The sequence below is a fragment of the Culex quinquefasciatus genome, chromosome 3, assembly GCF_015732765.1.
Source record: "Culex quinquefasciatus strain JHB chromosome 3, VPISU_Cqui_1.0_pri_paternal, whole genome shotgun sequence".
Classification (NCBI taxonomy): domain Eukaryota; kingdom Metazoa; phylum Arthropoda; class Insecta; order Diptera; family Culicidae; genus Culex; species Culex quinquefasciatus.
In genome coordinates this window covers 192,372,352-192,391,686 of record NC_051863.1, presented here as the reverse complement: position 1 = coordinate 192,391,686, position 19,335 = coordinate 192,372,352, and the positions used below count along the sequence as shown (strand labels likewise).

Below are 19,335 nucleotides of genomic sequence, written 5' to 3'. Positions count from 1 at the left end.
GCAGCATAGTTAGTATCGCTACCTTTCCTGGTCGACGACAAGACACACTCCGGGGCGTAGCTACGTATATGTTTGTGCGGTAATTACTCGTCATTTTCCCTTCATGCTCTGAATAGAATTATCTTCCGGCTGTTGCTGCTGCTGCCAGCACCAGGTTCGGGCCAGGTGGACCAAAGGCACCTGTTTACCTAAGCTAGTGTCGGTGCAGAGGAATTTCCCTCGAAATTGTCTCATTTGGGAGATGAACACGTAAGTACACCGGCTAGAGGGGCATTAAAGTCACCTCTTTAAGTATGACCACAGCGTTGCTCTCACTCCGAACAAGCACTGCTAACGGACTTCTCGGTATCGTGTAGGGGGAAATCCTAGTTTTCCAAGAATCCCTGTGGAACTCCTAGACTAGAGAGAATCGATGGAATTTTAAGAAGTCGCATTAGGAATTCCTGTGGCGATTTCACACACTGACTGCATTTTTTTTGGGGGACTTTGATGTAGTCCTTGTGGGTGGAATTGCATTGCTATTGTGCCAATTTGATGTTCTGTCTGGTCGTAGAAAACGCAGACTGAATGTTGAAATAAGGTAGGTGAAAGTTACAGATATTTTTGCCAATATCTTCAAGATGATAAATAAAATAATTCTAATTTACTTCGGTTCATGCTTAATGAACACATACTTTCACGAGCCATACTTTCCTCATTAATTAAAAAACCAAAAACAACCGCAAAACTTTTAATTGACCGCTTGCAAATTCTAGCATTTCCCTCTCAACTGATCACAAGCAATTTCTGGCCAATTATACACCACGTTCAAGCGCTCAAATTCCAGATCGAAAACTTTAAAACCCAACTCCAATTCACTGATTGCAAAGAACTCGAAAGAAAGCAGCAACCGTACCAAGATCGGTATTATAATTAGCCCTTATTCTACTTTTCAAATGCTCGCCGACTTCCCTTACTCTAAAACTGCAGCGGAAAACCCGGCAAGTGTAAAATTATACCCCGGAGTTCCATTGCAAGACACGCGAGAACCGGGGGGCCACGAGCGATGCAATTCCAGCGAGTTCTGCTGCCTTTAGTTCTCTTCCGGCAAGCTGCTGCTGCTGCCAAAGCAAACAAAATAGCTACTGTGAGCTGGGATCGATTTGAAATATGCAAATTTCCCCGCAAATCGATGCAAAGTTACAGCGTGCGACAATCGACGAAAGCAAAACTAATGCTAATTGCATCCCCAGCGTTGCAATATTTCAAGCTCGCGATCCAGATCCAGCTCCAGGGAAGAACCTTTTGGCTGCAAATTTATCCAATTGATTTCGAGGGATGTGGCTTTTTTTAGGGTCGTTTTTTTGTCCATTTAACGGTGAAGAAAATCGGGGAAGCTTTTTGCAACTTACAATCTAAAGTGGGATCGCTGTTTTATGGAGTTTACTTTGTGGGAGTGATTTTTATTTGCATCTTCTCCTCTCACTCCCTGTATCAATTGTTGCTGGGAGTCATTTGGCTGCAATTGGGGGGATTCAGTTGAATAATGGATAATGAATAGGAAAAGATAGCTTAAGTGGGTGATTTGGGAAGGATTTGATTAAGTTGAATAACTTACTTTGGCGTTGAATGGTGAGCTGTTAAATGTGCCAATTTTTCAGAGACGCTAAATTTACATTTATTTGCTCTACAGACATCGTTTTTATAATTCACACGGTAAGACTTGATTTTAAAAACCTTTAATGGATTTTTTTTTCAATAGACCTTTGGAAAGTAGTTTTGTTGATGATTGTTATTTGAAAAACCGAGATACAGCCATTTTCGCGACCAGTATTTCGTTTTTTTTTTCAAAAATTGGTATTGATTCAAAAATTTATAACTCGATCAAATATATTTTGCTCCTTCTGGAAATTTCTGAAAAGATGGCATTTGATGTCCCCTAAAATATATCAGAAAATGAAAAAAATTAAAAATAGTTCTTTTTTGCAAATCAAGAGACAAAAAGCGAAATTACAAATCACTTATTTTTTTTTTGGCTGTATCTTTTTTTTCAAGTTTAGTCCATATCTACAACTTTGCCAAGACACCAAATCGATAAAAAAATCCTTCAATAGATACAGATTTTTGAATTTTCGTTTATCATTTTTTTATGAACAGCTGTCAAATTTGTATGGAAAAGTATATGGACAAACTAATGATGCAAAATGGCTTCTTTGGGCATTCCGGAGGCACCAAAAAAGTTTCAGCCGGATTAAAAAATACAAAAAAATCGAATGACTGAAACCTCAGAGAATTGCTCAAAATACTAAAAAATTGCAAAACCACGTATTAAACTTAGAATTTTAGCTTTTTACAATATGGGAATCAATCCATCGGGATTTTTCATACATTTTGAAATTTAAAACCCATTTTTTTGGAAATACTCAAATTTTTCACAAAACTACGTAATTGAGCAATTCTCTACCAAAACCGGAAATGGATTTTATTTGTATTTTTTGATTTGGCTCAAACTTTGTGGGGGCCTTCCCTATGACCAAAGAAGCCATTTTGCATCATTTCTTTGTCCATATAAATTTCCATACAAATTTGGCAGCTGTTCATACAAAAATGGTACGTAAAGATTCGAAAATCTGTAACTTTTGAAGGAATTTTTTGATCAATTTGGTGTCTTCGGCAAAGTTGTAGGTATTGTTAAGGACTATTTAGAAAAAAATAGGTACACGGAAAAAAAATTCCCGATTTTTTTATTAACTTTTTTTTCACAAAAACTCAAATTCCCAAAATACGTATTTTTTGATTTTCGAGATTTTTTGATATGTTTTAGGGGACAAAAATCCGCAACTTTTGAGCTATAGAGAAACATGGTCAAAAAATCTGCCGCCGAGTTATGATTTTTTGAAAAACTGGTGATTTTTGGAAAAAATCGAAATTTCATACATAAAATTTTTTCGACCTCATTTTTTAATGCAAAATTGAATTTGCAATCGAAAATTACTTTACAGATTTTTCGATAAAGGGCCCCGTTTTCAAGATATAGCCACCGAAAGTTTGATTTCAGCGAAATATTTGCAGTTTTTCGATTTTTAAAAATAGTGACCATCAGTGACCATTTCTAAAAATATTTTTTTTGAAAAGTTCAGAAAATTTGCTATAAAATTGTCTAAGAGACATTGAAGATTGGACCTCTGGTTGTTGAGATACAGCGGCTTAAAGAAAAAGAAACACGAAAATTGAAGTTTTCTATGTCTCACCCAAACAGCCCACCATTTTCTAATGACGATATCTCAGCAATTAATGGTCCGATTTTCAATGTTAATACATGAAACATTCGTAAAATTGTCCGATCTTTTCGAAAAAAATATTTTGAAAAAAATTAAATCAATACTAGCATTTTTAATGGGCATAATATTCAATGTCTGGCCCTTTTAAAATGTTAGTGAAAATAGTTTAAAAAAATACAAATCTGCGTTTTATTTTTTTCAATGTTGGTATCAAATGATTTGGAATTTTTTCAAACATTACGAATAAAGAATCATTATTTTGAAAATACTCAAAATTTTTACGAATCGAAAAAAAACACTCACAATTTCAGGGATTCACAATATGGTTATCAATTGATCTAGATATTAAAATAAATTTCGAAAGCTATATTTTTCAATACCCAAAATTTTCACAAAACTACGTATTAACAAAACATACTCAAAATTTCAAAATTTATTTCATTCGAAATGTTTGAAAAAAATCCGTTAATTTGTTACCGAACAGAAATTTTGAGTGTATTTTTTCGAAAATAAGTAGTTTTGGGAAAGCTTTGAGTATTTTCAAAAAAAGGTTGTTATTTCATTCGAAATGTATGAAAAATCTCGATCATTTGGTTCCCTTTTAGCAAAAAACGGAAATTTGAGTATTTTTCCGAAATTACGTAGTTTTGTGGAACTACTCAGTATTTTCATAAAATGTTGTTATTACATGCGAAATGTATGAAAAAAAAATCCCAATTATTTGATACCAATATTGCATATTGTAAATTAAGAAAATTTTAGTACATTCAAAAATATACGGTATTTTGTGATAATTTTAGTTTATTTTACAATAAACTTTTTTAAAGTTAAAATGCATTTAAAATTTTGCTTCGTTCAACACCCATATTGCATATGATGGAAATTTGGGTACAATTTTGAGTATTTTGAAACTTACTACATTTGAAAAAAATCATTTTTAGTGAAACCATTGAAAATGTATGATATGATATGATTATTTCCGATAGAATTTTCTCAAACCTTGCAGTTAGCTAACTCTAAAACTTTTCAAAATTTAGTGATAATTATAATGTAGAATATTGATTTCATTGATCATGGAATTGTAATGTAGAATATTGATTTAATTGATCATATTTTTTTTTAAGTTCTGGTTTTTCTATGTCAAAATTTACTGTAATTTCGACTATCGATTGTGATTTTTTTTTAAATTTGGTACTCAACGTTAAATTTCTAAGTTCAAACAAGGTAGGCCAGTGTTATTAAAGGGGTTACATACATGTAAATCGGCAGAAATGTCAGAGGTTGGTATGAGCACACACTTGATTTTTTTGTAGATCTGTTTTCAGGGCATTAAAATATACATTTTCATCTATTGACAAATTTGAAGACATTTCGTTGTTTCATTGCCGAAATATAGCTATTTGAAGTTAGCAGTTTCAAAAAACGGGTGCCACGATATCTCAACACTACTTTGACCACATTGGCTCAAAATTTTGGCGAAGACTCGTTAAACCGGTCCCGTGTGCATGACGAGGCCGATTTTGACAAATCTAATTAAAAAAGATAAAAATATTTTAATGTTTTTGATTTGAAAAATCGTCAGTTATGATTATTTATTTTTTTCAAAAAGCATTTTTTTTTCAATTTCAAATTTCAGTCGTTTTGGTCCATTCCGTCTCGAGATATCGTGGCACCCGTAAATCAACTCAGTGTTTAGAGAAAAACTTTCACAAAGTTTGACAGTTTGCTTTGCGCATGGCAAAATTTTGAATTAAAAAAATAATAATATTGCCCTTTTGAAATGTTAGTCTAGGTTTAAAAAATTTGAAAATATTTTTATCGATCGGAAAATTTCACGAATGTTTCATATTTTAACATTGAAAATCGGACCATAAGTTGCTGAGATATCGACATTAGAAAATAATGTGTTGTTTGGGTGGGACTTAGAAAACATCAATTTTCCTGTTTTTAAACCTTTGCATGGCAATATCTCAGCAACTAAGGGTCGTATCAACAAAGTTCAAAAATGCAAATATAGAGAACTTTCTCAGCTATTCAAAAATATTTTTTTCAAAGGTGGGCAAACATGTGCACTAATTTAAAATAATGAAAAACTGCGACTATTTTCAAAAAAGTCACCTAAAAATGGATTTAACTTGAAAACGGTGCACTTTATCAAAATTTCACTTCAGTACTTTTTGATTGCAAATTTGATTTTACATTGAAAATGAAGTTGACAAATTTTTGCGACAAATATTTTGATTTTTTGAAAAAATCAGTATTGATTCAAAAATTCATAACTCGCTCAATGATTTTTTGCACAACCTGGAAATTTCTGAAAAGTTGGCATTTTATGTCCTCTAAAACATATAAAAAAATAAATAAATAAAAAAAAAATTTACCTTGTATCATTTTTTTCTCAGTGTAGTCCATATCCATACGTACAACTTTGCCGAAGACACCAAATTGATCAAAAAATTCCTTCAAAAGATACAGATTTTTGAATTTTCATACATCATTTTTGTATGAACAGCTGCCAAATTTGTATGGAAATTTATATGGACAAACTAATGATGCAAAATGGCTTCTTTGGGTATACCGAAAGCACCAAAAAAGCTTCAGTCGGATTAAAAAATACAAAAAAATCGAATGACCGAAATCTGAGAGAACTGCTCACATAAAATATATTTTGATTTTTTATTAAAAATAAAACAAAAATTACATAAAAAAAAGATATCAAAAATTTTATTATGACATATTTTAAAAGCATTCGCCAAAATATGCCAAACATCTAAAATAGTACATAAAACCCCAAATTAAAACTTGCTGTTTCTTCCAACCCAGCCAAGACACCGTTGTTGGGACAGGTCAGTTCATCAACGCGTCGTCGTCGCTCCATCGTAATTTCGCTGAGTCAGTCATTCATCGACGTATATGGCGTCAAAACAAGCCGCGGAAACTCACTCCAGCTCGCACTCGTCACTTCCAAGCTGTTAGTGATGAAGTCTGCCGAGTCTCTTTGAACCAGCTCCGCCGCAGCCTCTCCATGTGTAGAAGAACGCGTTAACCTCGTGTGGAATGCTCCAGCTGCTGCCGCTGCTCTCTTCTTGAGAAGGGGCGGCTAACGGGAACAATAAGGCGCAGCGGCACTATTATGGTAGTTAGAGCTCTAGTTTTGGCCACCTAGAAGGTTCATAAAATCTCTCTGATAAAAAGGGGTAGTTTGAAGATTTCACGTTTCGGCTCACTTTGAAGTTTTCTTCAGGGTAGAACTAATATTTGACGTCTTTAAAGTTAGCTAAACTATCACAACTCGCAATCTTGTGAAGAACCGTAACAAAAAAGCTCGCGATGAAAGCGCGGGAAATCGTGGAGCGTTAAACAAACACTCCAGCACTTTATGGAGCATGTTTTTTTCTTACAACACCCCAAGAATGGACTCGGTGAACGCTGATAAAGGAGAAGGTTCGTTACTTTGGCTGGCAGCAGAGCTTTGATAAGCTCCACAGTCGGTGCCGGATGCTGATGGGGAAGAAAGAAGCTCACTGATGTTCACTGTTAATTAAAGCCACATTACCGACGAGGTTTAATCCCCGGGACGGTACCTCAGGACTGCGCTGGAATCGGCTGTGAGAATCAATTAGCACTGGGTTTATTGTTTCAATTGTACAATCCTTATCGCTGGCAGTCGTTGTGGTGTGGTGGTGGTTGCTGTTGGTTAGCTATGGCGTGATAAATGGAAATCATTGAGCCAGACAGATAAAACATCTTAATGCTCAAGTGCTGCAACAGTATAGCAATAAGGGTATTACTTTGGATCGTTTGCGAACTAAGTGAAATGTTGTTCAGATATTGTTGGTTTAATGAAGTGAACATGGCTGAACGAATGTTTCCTGTGTTCACAATGTTGCAAACAAGTGTAGATTTCTGTTTGAAGATGCTGAAAACAATTTCCAACCGATCGGCTGACATTTCCCCGGCATGAACTTCAATTTGTTCAACTTTACCACAGATTGAAGGTTGTGCTAATTCCAACCCGGTTTTGATTACACACATCGGTGCACTTTCTCCTAGTTTGTATCGGAACCTCATGCAGCACCTGCATTCAAGGTATCTCGTTGCGTGAGCTTGCTTTTTAAACTAATGCAACAGAAAGAAGCAGCTTTAAGTTCACCACAGATCGCAAACGGTGTCAAGAGCATCAAAGCCAATCGAGACAGGAGATTGATGGATGATCCCATCATGAGCACATCACGAGTGCACCGATATCAAAGAGTTATCCTAGTTACACATTATACATTTTTTCCGGATTTTCCTTCCATAAAGGACTCGGGAAAATGAGGGGGGAGTGGAGGTCCATTAATATAAATGAGTGGCAGCCACATTCAGAACCATAAGTGGAGGAGTTTCATTTAATAAAAGCTAAATGATGAGGTGTGACTGTGGATGAGGCATCATTTAAGGTTGATTGTTTCCAGATGACAGGTGCAATTAGCATGGCTTTTTTTGGGATTATAAACGTTGAGTGGGCGAAAAGGTGTCAAGAAGGCTAACATGCTATTTTTTGGATCACTTTTGATTTTCTATTTTTAAAATTATTTTCAAATACCTGATGTCTATCAACATGAAGATAATAATATAAGTTGTAATAAAACTTTTTCCTTCTCTTCAATTGTCATCTATGTTTGCAAAACCAATCTCATTATTTAAAATTATTAAAAATGTTTTCTAAGATCTGAAAAAAAAGCATTGGAATATTTGACAACAGTCCGAGGTTTGACATGATTTTTTTACTTGTATTTGGGTAATTCTCCGCCAACTCACACAGCAGTTGCCCCGACCCCTCTTCGATTTGCGTGAAACTTTGTCCTAAGGGGTAACTTTTGTCCCTGATCACGAATCCGAGGTCCGTTTTTTGATATCTCGTGACGGAGGGGCGGTACGACCCCTTCAATTTTTGAACATGCGAAAAAGAGGTGTTTTTCAATAATTTGCAGCCTGAAACGGTGATGAGATAGAAATTTGGTGTCAAAGGGACTTTTGTGTAAAATTAGACGCCCGATTTGATGGCGTACTCAGAATTCCGAAAAAACGTATTTTCATCGAAAAAACACTAAAAAGTTTCAAAAATTCTCCCATTTTCCGTTACTTGACTGTAAAAAATTTTGGAACATGTCATTTTATGGGAAATTTAATGTACTTTTCGAATCTACATTGTCCCAGAAGGGTCATTTTTTCATTTAGAACAAAATTTTTCATTTTAAAATTTCGTGTTTTTTCTAACTTTGCAGGGTTATTTTTTAGAGTGTAACAATGTTCTACAAAGTTGTACAGCAAACAATTACAAAAATTTTGATATATAGACATAAGGGGTTTGCTTATAAACATCACGAGTTATCGCGATTTTACGAAAAAAAGTTTTGAAAAAGTTGGTCGTCATCGATCATGGCCATTCATGGTCACCCGCGACAGACACGGACGACGAAACAAAGAGAAACGCAAAAAGTAACTTTTTCAAAACTTTTTTTCGTAAAATCGCGATAACTCGTGATGTTTATAAGCAAACCCCTTATGTCTATATATCAAAATTTTTGTAATTGTTTGCTCTACAACTTTGTAGAACATTGTTACACTCTAAAAAATAACCCTGCAAAGTTAGAAAAAACACGAAATTTTAAAATGAAAAATTTTGTTCTAAATGAGAAAATGACCCTTCTGGGACAATGTAGATTCGAAAAGTACATTAAATTTCCCATAAAATGACATGTTCCAAAAATTTTTACAGTCGAGTAACGGAAAATGGGAGAATTTTTGAAACTTTTTTAGTGTTTTTTTCGATGAATAATACGTTTTTTCGGAATTCTGAGTACGCCATCAAATCGGGCGTCTAATTTTACATAAAAGTCCCTTTGACACCAAATTTCTATCTCATCACCGTTTCAGGCTGCAAATTATTGAAAAACATCTCTTTTTTCGCATGTTCAAAAATGGAAGGGGTCGTACCGCCCCTCCGTCACGAGATATCAAAAAACGGACCTCGGATTCGTGATCAGGGACAAAAGTTACCCCTTAGGACAAAGTTTCACGAAAATCGAAGAGGGGTCGGGGCAACTTTTCCCGATTTCGTGTGAGTTGGTAGAGAATTACCCATTTTTTATAAGAAACAATAAAAAAACTATTTTTGTTTTATTTATAAAAATGCTTGTCTTCAAAAATCTATAGATGAAAAAACTAAAAAACGATTCATTTATGATAAAATGTCTTGCAAATTCAGTAACAACTTTTCAAAAGGGCGAAACCCTCAGATGTGAACAAACTAGGTTTTCGTCATAATCATGTAAAGCGAACAAAACTGATTCTAAAACACCCTCCAACATCTCAAAATTCCGAAAATACGTAGTTTTACAAGCAAAAAAACAAAAGGGCTAATCAACAACATCAATCAAAACAAACCAAACTAATTTTCCGCCCTTGTGCTTTCACCCAATCACGAGGGGCGAATGTAGTGTTTTCTGCAAGGTCCGACGTATATTTAGAAACACTAAATTTTTGATATACATTAGTAAATTTGAACCTGACAATTGTTGGATTGATCCTCAAAATGAATCAAAATGTATTTTTCTGAAGTCTTCGACCACAATTCCACAACAAACATAGATTTGTATGATCCTAAATACAGAACTTTTTAATTTCAATTATTGTAGTATCGGATCTGGTCTGGTTTCACAATCTAGACATGAAGGTCCATAATTTAACGGTTCTTGGGACATCCGGAGATTCTGGGTCGAGCAGTCGCAGGATAAAAATTTAGTGTAGGGAGGTTTAGGAGGAATGCCGTACAAAATCATCGCCTCCGTAACCATTGAAGCTATGAAAAGATTGAAAAGGCAGGATGGTGTCGCGGGGTGGCTTAGTCGTCAGCTGCCATGTCTCCCACTTCCGGCGGGGACACCCCAAGGAACGTCACTTCAATATAGACCACATCGTCAAACCAACTTGCTACTTACTGTGTATCATAGCCGTGATCCTTGCTCAACGATTCTTGGGCTGAATCGGACTCCTTCTGAAGGCTTTCTAGACCCATGTTTTATCACTGAGGTCGCAAATATCACTGTATTATCACTGAGTGTAACGTTTCACAATGATAAAATAGTTGTTTAACCGCTTTTTTCCTTAAAACCCGAAAAATGAAAAAAAAAAAAAAATACACAAAAAGGCGAATCGGTTGTTTACTTCTGATTTTTGGCGTAACCTGACGGGCGATACCGTTGTTTTAGTTGGGTGGGTGGCGAATACGGTGGGGTGAAAATGTAGGCACGCTCTTCAAAAAGGTGTAATTTCTTTTTCTCAATGTTTAATAGCAAAAACACCTTAATTAATTTCAAATTGCTCTCTATGATGAAATTATTGCTTTCATGCTTTTTTGTGGAAATAGGAATTGATTGAAATTGCAAAATTTTGAATGTTGATTTTCCCGAAACGGCAGGATTGTGGGTTTCGCCCTTTTTAAATGTTGTTACTGAATTGATCAATGTATGCTTTTGTGCAGTTAAACAGTTTCAATGCTTTTTGTATTCTCTTCGTTCCATTTCATTTAAAAATGATTATCTATTTAAAAAAAACTATCCCACTTCTCGGAGATGAGACTTTACATGGATCTGTTTTTTGTTTTCATTTTGAGGAGCGGCCGTGGCTGACTGGTCACGGTGTTCGCTTTGTAAGCGAATGGTCCTGGGTTCGATTCCCATCTGCTCTCAACGAGAAAGTATAGGAAATATAAATCTAGAAACTCTGAACATGAACGAAAAATCAAAGTCGCTCGAGTCGGGGTTCGATCCTCCGTCTTTTGGATTGGTAAGCAAAAATGCTAACCACTATGCCGTCGCGACTTGGTTAGCTATGACTGGAATTAGGAATACTGTTACTATCAACTATATACGCGCTGGGTCCTTGTCCATGTGACAAAGTGTTCGGAAGTTCTAAATAACGTTTGAATCCGATTGGTCCAAACGTTCTTCAGGGCGGGGCTTGTCGATGAAGCTGAAGTACCTCGCGCTCGGCTAGCCAGCGTAGAAATGGGTCACCGAAGCTCGGCAGAGCTAACACCTTCCAAATGCCTATGCGAGTTATTTGCATGTATAGAATGTAGATCTAAAAAAAATACATGGAAACAACTCAATTTGTAAGAAGCGACCGCGTGGTCCCGTTTGGTTGGTTGCACACACACACACACATGTTTTATGAAGAAGATGTTTTGAGCAATTAAGTGCTGCTAAGATGCAGCCACTTGAAGAATTATTTTGCAAAGGTGCGTTTTTCTAATTATCGCCTTATTTGCCATCAATTTTCAATTGGCATTTGACAATATTTCTAAATTATTAACTTATAATTAAATATCATCATGACCAATTGCAGCCATTCAAAATAGTAGGCATGATTTAAAAATTCGGAAGATATTTTGATTGAAAAGAGCGATGGAAAAACAAAATTGATTTTTTTGATTTAGGGATAACCTGAGGTATCGGTTTTCTTCGTTTCCAACTGAAAATACCGTAAACTTGGGTGACTTTGATAGAATTTCAATTTATTGTTGAAATATTTTTCAACTGGTGAGGTTTTTCTCAAGATTATTATTTTTAAAACATGTACTGGGATAGGCCACACAAAGCCCATTCACCTTTTTTGAAAAAAAGTTTTTTCAATCGTGTTAAGAAAAATAGTTACGTTAGAAAATCTTAGTTTAAATTCCGGGGTGACTTTGATAATTATAATTTTTCTAGTAAAAATCAGATTTAAGGAGTTCATATTTCATTTTAACGTTAACTAAATATAAACATCGATTATTTTTTCTTATAAACTATATCAGCAACCATCACTAAGGTTGCTGATATAGTTTATAAGAAAAAATAATCGATGTTTATATTTAGTTAACTTATAAACATAGTAACTATTCAACAAAATACATATAAATTTTAGGTAAAATTGTAGAAAGTCGTAGTTTTCCTGAAATTCTTTGAAACTTGTTTTGTGTATAAAATTATTAATTTATATTGCATTTTAAACTGATTTCGAAGCACGAATCACATGTTTTCACATTTTACATGAAATTTGTTCAACTAACATTGCCTATAAATTAGGAGATTTTTTTAAATTGTGTTTCAAAACATATATTATTTTTGTACAGACGATTGTTCACATAAGCGGAGAAAGGTCTAGAATTTCACCAAAGGATGGTCTCATGTTCAAAATATTAAGAAGACATTTTTTTTCAAATGTTACAAAAACGAGTTTCTTGAGGCTTCGATATTCCTTAAGGATAATCCCCTCTTGAACAGAAAAAGGTTTACTTGTAGAAGACGGCAAATGGGTTAATTTTCCATAAGATTAAAAAAATGCTGCCATCAGCACTTTGGCGTACCAGCTTCATTTCCCCACTCTACTGCAGAGAACTTTAAACTTTATTCATTTTTGATGCGAATAAACTCGCGAGTCGACGACTCTCTTCAGATGCGTTTTCCCTTTTACGCTACGCAAACTCAATATGGTTCGCGATGTAATCGCACCATGAACTTGGCACAAAACGCGTTTTTATCCGTTCAGCAAAGTCAAGCCCGGCATTCAGGCGGAGGGAAAAACAAGATCGTAATCACCGCGAACGACTGTGATGGAAAGTGAAACTGAGTGTAACTCTTTGGCGCACAAACTCCCCGGCAACGAACGTTGTGCCTTCCAGAAGCTCACTCTAAACGGTATCAATCAATCTTCATGGCTCTCACCTGAGCTGTGTGACGCACGTCGGCGTTTTTTCCCCGTGGCAGCTCCTCGGGACAAGACAACAAGACAACTCGATAAGACTGAAGGCAAACAGTCGTCGCTTTGATTCTTGGCGTGTCTGCCAGCATCCGTACCTTCGAGGGATTAAATCGTATGATTATGATAAGTAGCTTCATGCTTTTCTTGGGCCGAGGACCTGATCCGATGCTGCTGCTGAAAGTGAGAAGCACTTTCCCGAGAAGGTGAAGGAAAACCCAACCGGCAATCGACCCCATTCAAAGCGATTCCAGATTGATTCCGGCCCTTCGAGGAAAATCGCCCAACGTTTCTTGCTGGCAAGAAAGGGGAAAAAAAGTAATTGATACCTTTTCATGTTTGATCGAATCGTTCTTACACCAAAGTCCAAACACCCCCTTCCTTAGGTCGGCCCAGCAGAAAGGGTGCGTTCACTTTCATTGGCTTCGGTATTGAAAATTGTTTCAGTTTCTTCAGCGGGGTGTTCGATCTAGTTCAGAGATAGCAACAAATCACGTTTGCTAGCTAGTGCCAACGGATTCAGGTCAGTTTGAGGCAGCCAACCCCACCCCCATTAAGAATCGATGCCCGGGTGGGTAGTTGGTGGGCAAATAGAAGAAAAAAAGAGAAGGTCGGTGTAATGGATCTGGCCAGCAGCACAAACCAGCCGGTTGGTTGGGATGGTGCTTATTTTGCTACACCTTGACTCGTCTTGGGGGCTCTTGTGGGCTTTGTGCAAGTTGGAAAGCTAATCTGATGAAAGTGTTCCAGCAAACTGTGTGGTGGTGGTGGGCCCACCTCGCTCGGGCAAAAGGGAAAATTGTGCGACGGGCTGCAAATTGAGACGACGACGCTGGAAAATCTAGATTAATCGATTGGGTAAGGAGGAGGTGATGAAATGCCCGAGGGATAGTGTTGCTTTCTTTTGGTTTGACCTGATTTTCGTTCCAATTTTGAAATTATGTTGAGGCAAAACTTGCAATTATTATCACATGGAATCATTGCTTTTCCAACGAAGTAATCTTTTTTTTAAATAATTAAGGGATTGTTATAATCTCTTCATTGATTCTTATAATGGAAGAGAAATCAGATTTTTTTAATTGAATTTCTTATTATTAAAAAATAAATTCTTAAAATACGTATTGTTTTTTTAATTTTAGATATTTTTTGACGTGTTTTAGAGAACTAAAACGGACTTCTTCTGAGCAATAGTGTATGATGATGCATAGTCTGGTTTAGGAGTTATAATTTTATGAAAAATTGTGTTTTTGAGCAGTTCTATACGAAATCGGTCTTTTTTTAATTTTAATTTTTGTATTTTTTAATCCGGCTGAAACTTTTTTGGTGCCTTCGGTATGCCCAATGAAGCCATTTTGCATCATTATTTTGTCCATATATTTTCCATATAAATTTGGCAGCTGGCCATACAAAAATGATGTATGAAAATTCAAAAATCTGTATCTTTTGAAGGTATTTTTGATCGATTTGGTGTCTTCGACAAAGTTGTAGGTATGGATATGGAACACACTGGAAAAAAATGATACCCGTTAAAAAAATTTTGGTGATTTTTAATTTAAATTTTTGTCACTAAAACTTGATTTGCAAAAAAAAACTATTTTTATTTTTTTTTATTTTTTGATATGTTTTAGAGAACATCAAATGCCACCTTTTCAGAAATTTCCAGGTTGTGCAAAAAAAAAAAACTTTGACCGAGTCATGAATTTCGATTTTACATTGAAAAATAAAGTTCAAAAGTTTTTGCAACCAATATTTTGATTTTTTGAAAAAATCTGTATTGATTAAAAAAATCATAACTCGGTCAAAGTTTTTTTGCACAACCTGTAAATTTCTGAAAAGTTTGCATTGCATGTCCCCTAAAACATATCAAAAAATAAAATAAAATAAAAATAGTGTTTTTGCAAATCAAGTTTTAGTGACAAAAAGTGAAATAAAAATCACATTTTTTTACCGTCTATCATTTTTTCCAGTGTAGTCCTTATCCATATCTACAACTTTGCCGAAGACACCAAATCGAGCAAAAAAATCCTTCAAAAGATACAGATACACCATTTTTGTATGGACAGCTGCCACATTTGTATGTAAAATTATATGGACAAACTAATGATGCAAAATGGCTTCTTTGGGCATACCAAAGGTACCAAAAAAGTTTCAGCCAGATTAAAAAATACAAAAAAATTTAATGACCGAAATAAGAGAGAATTGCTTTTTGTTAAATATTTAAAATCAGAACAAAAAAATTATAAAATTCATCGTCGAAGCAAAATTTAATTTGCAATGGAATAGTTCTCTACTTTTTTGACAAAATCTCCGTGTTCAAGCTACTTTTAAAAATTGAAATTGCGAGTCATCGTTTCAAAATTTTCATGAAAAAAGTGTTTTAAAATGCATCATACACCAGCCCAGTTGTTTTGCCATCAATGTTTTCCAAAATATCTAAGTATTGACGAAAATGTTATTTTTTGCGAAAAATATATTTTTGCGGTTTTTTGTGCGGCACATTGGAATTTCATAAAAATTTTAAATATATTCAAACAAGCCTAAACATGCGAAATATGATAATTAGGCTTAGTGATTTTTCACGTTCGAAAATTGCAAATTTCACGGGGACCTCAATTTCAAAACACCAAATTTCACGCAAATTTCGCGGAACGTAAAAAATGTTAAAATAACTCTGAAAATCCTATATTAAAATCAGAGAATCTACTTTTTATGCTTATATCTTCAATAAACTAAAAAAAAACACTAAATTTGAAAAATCTCCTAATTTTCATAAAAGTTTCCACCTGGTTTATAGATGGGCTCTATATAAATTTTGAAGCAAAATGTAGGGCACGCGTATACTCATTTACTGAACTACTTTTTTAAAATGCGAGTAATATAGCAAAAAAGTTTTCGCTTAGTTATTTCTGTTATATCAATTTATATTTTATTGAATTTCATATCAAAGCAAGATTTAACAATCTTGTCAAGCCAAATGAGTTAAAATAAATTGAATTTCCTGCGACATTTAGCCCATTCAACATATTTTTAAGGTTTTTAGATTACTTTTCAAAAATTCAACTTGAAATCAATTTGCAAAAATTATATATTTAAAAAAATCGAAATTTTTATTTTAGGGGAAATATACCCATTTTAATCACACTAAGCCGTTCGACCAATTCTCATCACTTTTGCCGTTTCTGCTATTAAATCAACATTTTCAGATGTTTCAACAATGAAGAGTTGCTTGCTCACTTTTATTTGAGCTATTTATTACTTTGGAACAGTCAAAAACACTTTATATAAGCTGTAATTCATGATCAAAGTGCTGATAGGCCGATAATAGAAATAGGCTGAGAAAGGGTATAGTTCCCCTAAATGAGAAAAGAAAACAAAAAAATAGTACTTTTTAACTTTCACGGGAATAATCCACCCACGTAATCAAATATCGTTTAACTTAAACAGGACTCAGAAAAAAATCATATGTTTCAATATGTGATTTTCAAAGATAAAAAATACTCTTCATTTTATTTTGAATAAAACAAATTTGATTCTTTTAATCTTTTTGAAATTATACCTTTCAAAAAAAAGCAGTGAAATTTTCATCACAGCGAATGACTAAATTTAGTTAGTTTCTTAAAAAAAACTCAAAAATCAGAACATTTTTTTTCAAATGGTTCATATCAACTCAATAAACATGTATATTCAAGCTTTTTATCTGAAAACTAATAAAATTTAATAAAATAGTATTTATGGATTAATTGTTTATTAAGTTGTTTCTTTAAAAAAATATTTGAGAAATTTTCAAAAATCACTAATCCTATACTAGTAATTAAACCAAGGTATTCACTCGCTTAATTCTACAGTAGTTCATAAAATTATTTTTATTCCTTTTTGAGTTTGATGAATTATTTTGAGAAAAATCGTTACATTTTCACACAAACATAAAATTTCACGGGATTTCGCGGAAAAAGCCAAAATTCACGGATTTCACGCTGTCCGTGAAATCGTGAAATTTCACTAACCCTAATGATAATCAATGCAGAAAATGCATTTTAGATTGTTTTCAGTTGATTATACTTCTATTTTCATGGAAATCTTGATGTTTTTTGGAAAAAAATTTTTGCCTCCTTATTTTTCAGACCAATTTTTAAGGGGGGGTGACATAAACTTTGAAAAATATTTGCAACGGCCTAAATTGAGCTGACTTTAGAAAAGGTCCACAACGTCTTATCGAAGTAATAGGCTATAGTTTTAGATTATAAGTTGTGATAAAGGGTTTTTTTCACAGTTACCCAAGTTGTCTTAATTTTTATCTGACTTTGTAAAATTACATGAAATTTTTGTTACATTTTCAAAACTTAGAAAGAAGTCTAACACTTAAATTGTTCAAAATATATTTTAAATATTTTTTTTAAATTAGAATGCATTCCACAATTGTTTTATTTTTTAAAGGAAAAGGCCTTCATGTAAAATGTTTAAGTTGCAAACAAATTGAACTGATTTTTTACCTGACAATACTTAGTCATAGAACTTAAAAAAATATATTTCCATTTTCAACTGAATTTTATTTTTCGTGCAACAACTTTTTTGAATAGTCCTGTTTTTTTTTAGGAAAAAATCATAGAAATATTGATATTTCGGATTTACAAATAAAAAAAATTAAAATAATTTTTTATATGTTATTATTGGGTAATTCTCTACCAACTCACACGAAATCGGGAAAAGTTGCCCCGACCCCTCTTCGATTTACGTGAAACTTTGTCCTAAGGGGTAACTTTTGTCCCTGATCACGAATCCGAGGTCCGTTTTTTGATATCTCGTGACGGAGGGGCGGTACGACCCCTTCCATTTTTGAACATGCGAAAAAAGAGGTGTTTTTCAACAATTTGCAGCCTGAAACGGTGATGAGATGGAAATTTGGTGTCAAAGGGACTTTTATGTAAAATTAGACGCCCGATTTGATGGCGTACTCAGAATTCCGAATAAACGTATTTTCATCGAAAAAACACTAAAAAGTTTTAAAAATTCTCCCATTTTCCGTTACTCGACTGTAAAAATTTTTGGAACATGTCATTTTATGGGAAATTTAATGTACTTTTCGAATCTACATTGTCCCAGAAGGGTCATTTTTTCATTTAGAACAAAATTTTTCATTTTAAAATTTCGTGTTTTTTCTAACTTTGCAGGGTTATTTTTTAGAGTGTAACAATGTTCTATAAAGTTGTAGAGCAGACAATTACAAAAATTTTGATATATAGACATAAGGGGTTTGCTTAAAAACATCACGAGTTATCGCGATTTTACGAAAAAAAGTTTTGAAAAAGTTACTTTTTGCGTTTCTCTTTGTTTCGTCGTCCGTGTCTGTCACGGGTGACCATGAATGGCCATGATCGATGACGACCAACTTTTTCAAAACTTTTTTTCGTAAAATCGCGATAACTCGTGATGTTTATAAGCAAACCCCTTATGTCTGTATATCAAAATTTTTGTAATTGTCTGCTCTACAACTTTGTAGAACATTGTTACACTCTAAAAATAACCCTGCAAAGTTAGAAAAACACGAAATTTTAAAATGAAAAATTTTGTTCTGAATGAAAAATGACCCTTCTGGGACAATGTAGATTCGAAAAGTTTCCCATAAAATGACATGTTCCAAAAATTTTACAGTCAAGTAACGGAAAATGGGAGAATTTTAAAACTTTTTAGTGTTTTTTCGATGAAAATACGTTTATTCGAATTCTGAGTACGCCATCAAATCGGGCGTCTAATTTTACACAAAAGTCCCTTTGACACCAAATTTCTATCTCATCACCGTTTCAGGCTGCAAATTATTGAAAAACACCTCTTTTTCACATGTTCAAAAATGGAAGGGTCGTACCGCCCCTCCGTCACGAGATATCAAAAAACGGACCTCGGATTCGTGATCAGGGACAAAAGTTACCCCTTAGGACAAAGTTTCACGCAAATCGAAGAGGGGTCGGGGCAACTGCTGTGTGAGTTGGCGGAGAATTACCCTATTGTAAATTGTAATTCAAAATTTGTTGTACTCCTGTCATTTTTTTCCAGAAATCATAGAGACATTTTTCTTTGATAAAAAAAACAAGGAAAAAAAGATAATTGATTGTGAATTAACTTGAATACATTGCAAAACGTTTAGTTTTGTATTTTGAACTTTGCATTTTGTTTTTGCTAGAAGTTGAAAAATCATATGTTTTCATGAATTTCTTGATATTTAAAATTTTTGTAACACGCTGTAATCCTTTTTAATTTTGTTTTTTTTTTTTGTTTTTTTTTTTATCAGAAA

The 19,335-nt window shown here is 34.1% G+C and overlaps 1 protein-coding gene across 1 annotated transcript in view; it reads right to left on the bottom strand.

Moving 5' to 3' along the window:
- The window catches only part of LOC6031031 (heparan sulfate 2-O-sulfotransferase pipe), a 283,006-nt gene that overhangs the window by 129,024 nt on the left and 134,647 nt on the right, over positions 1-19,335 (bottom strand). The window lies entirely within an intron of this gene.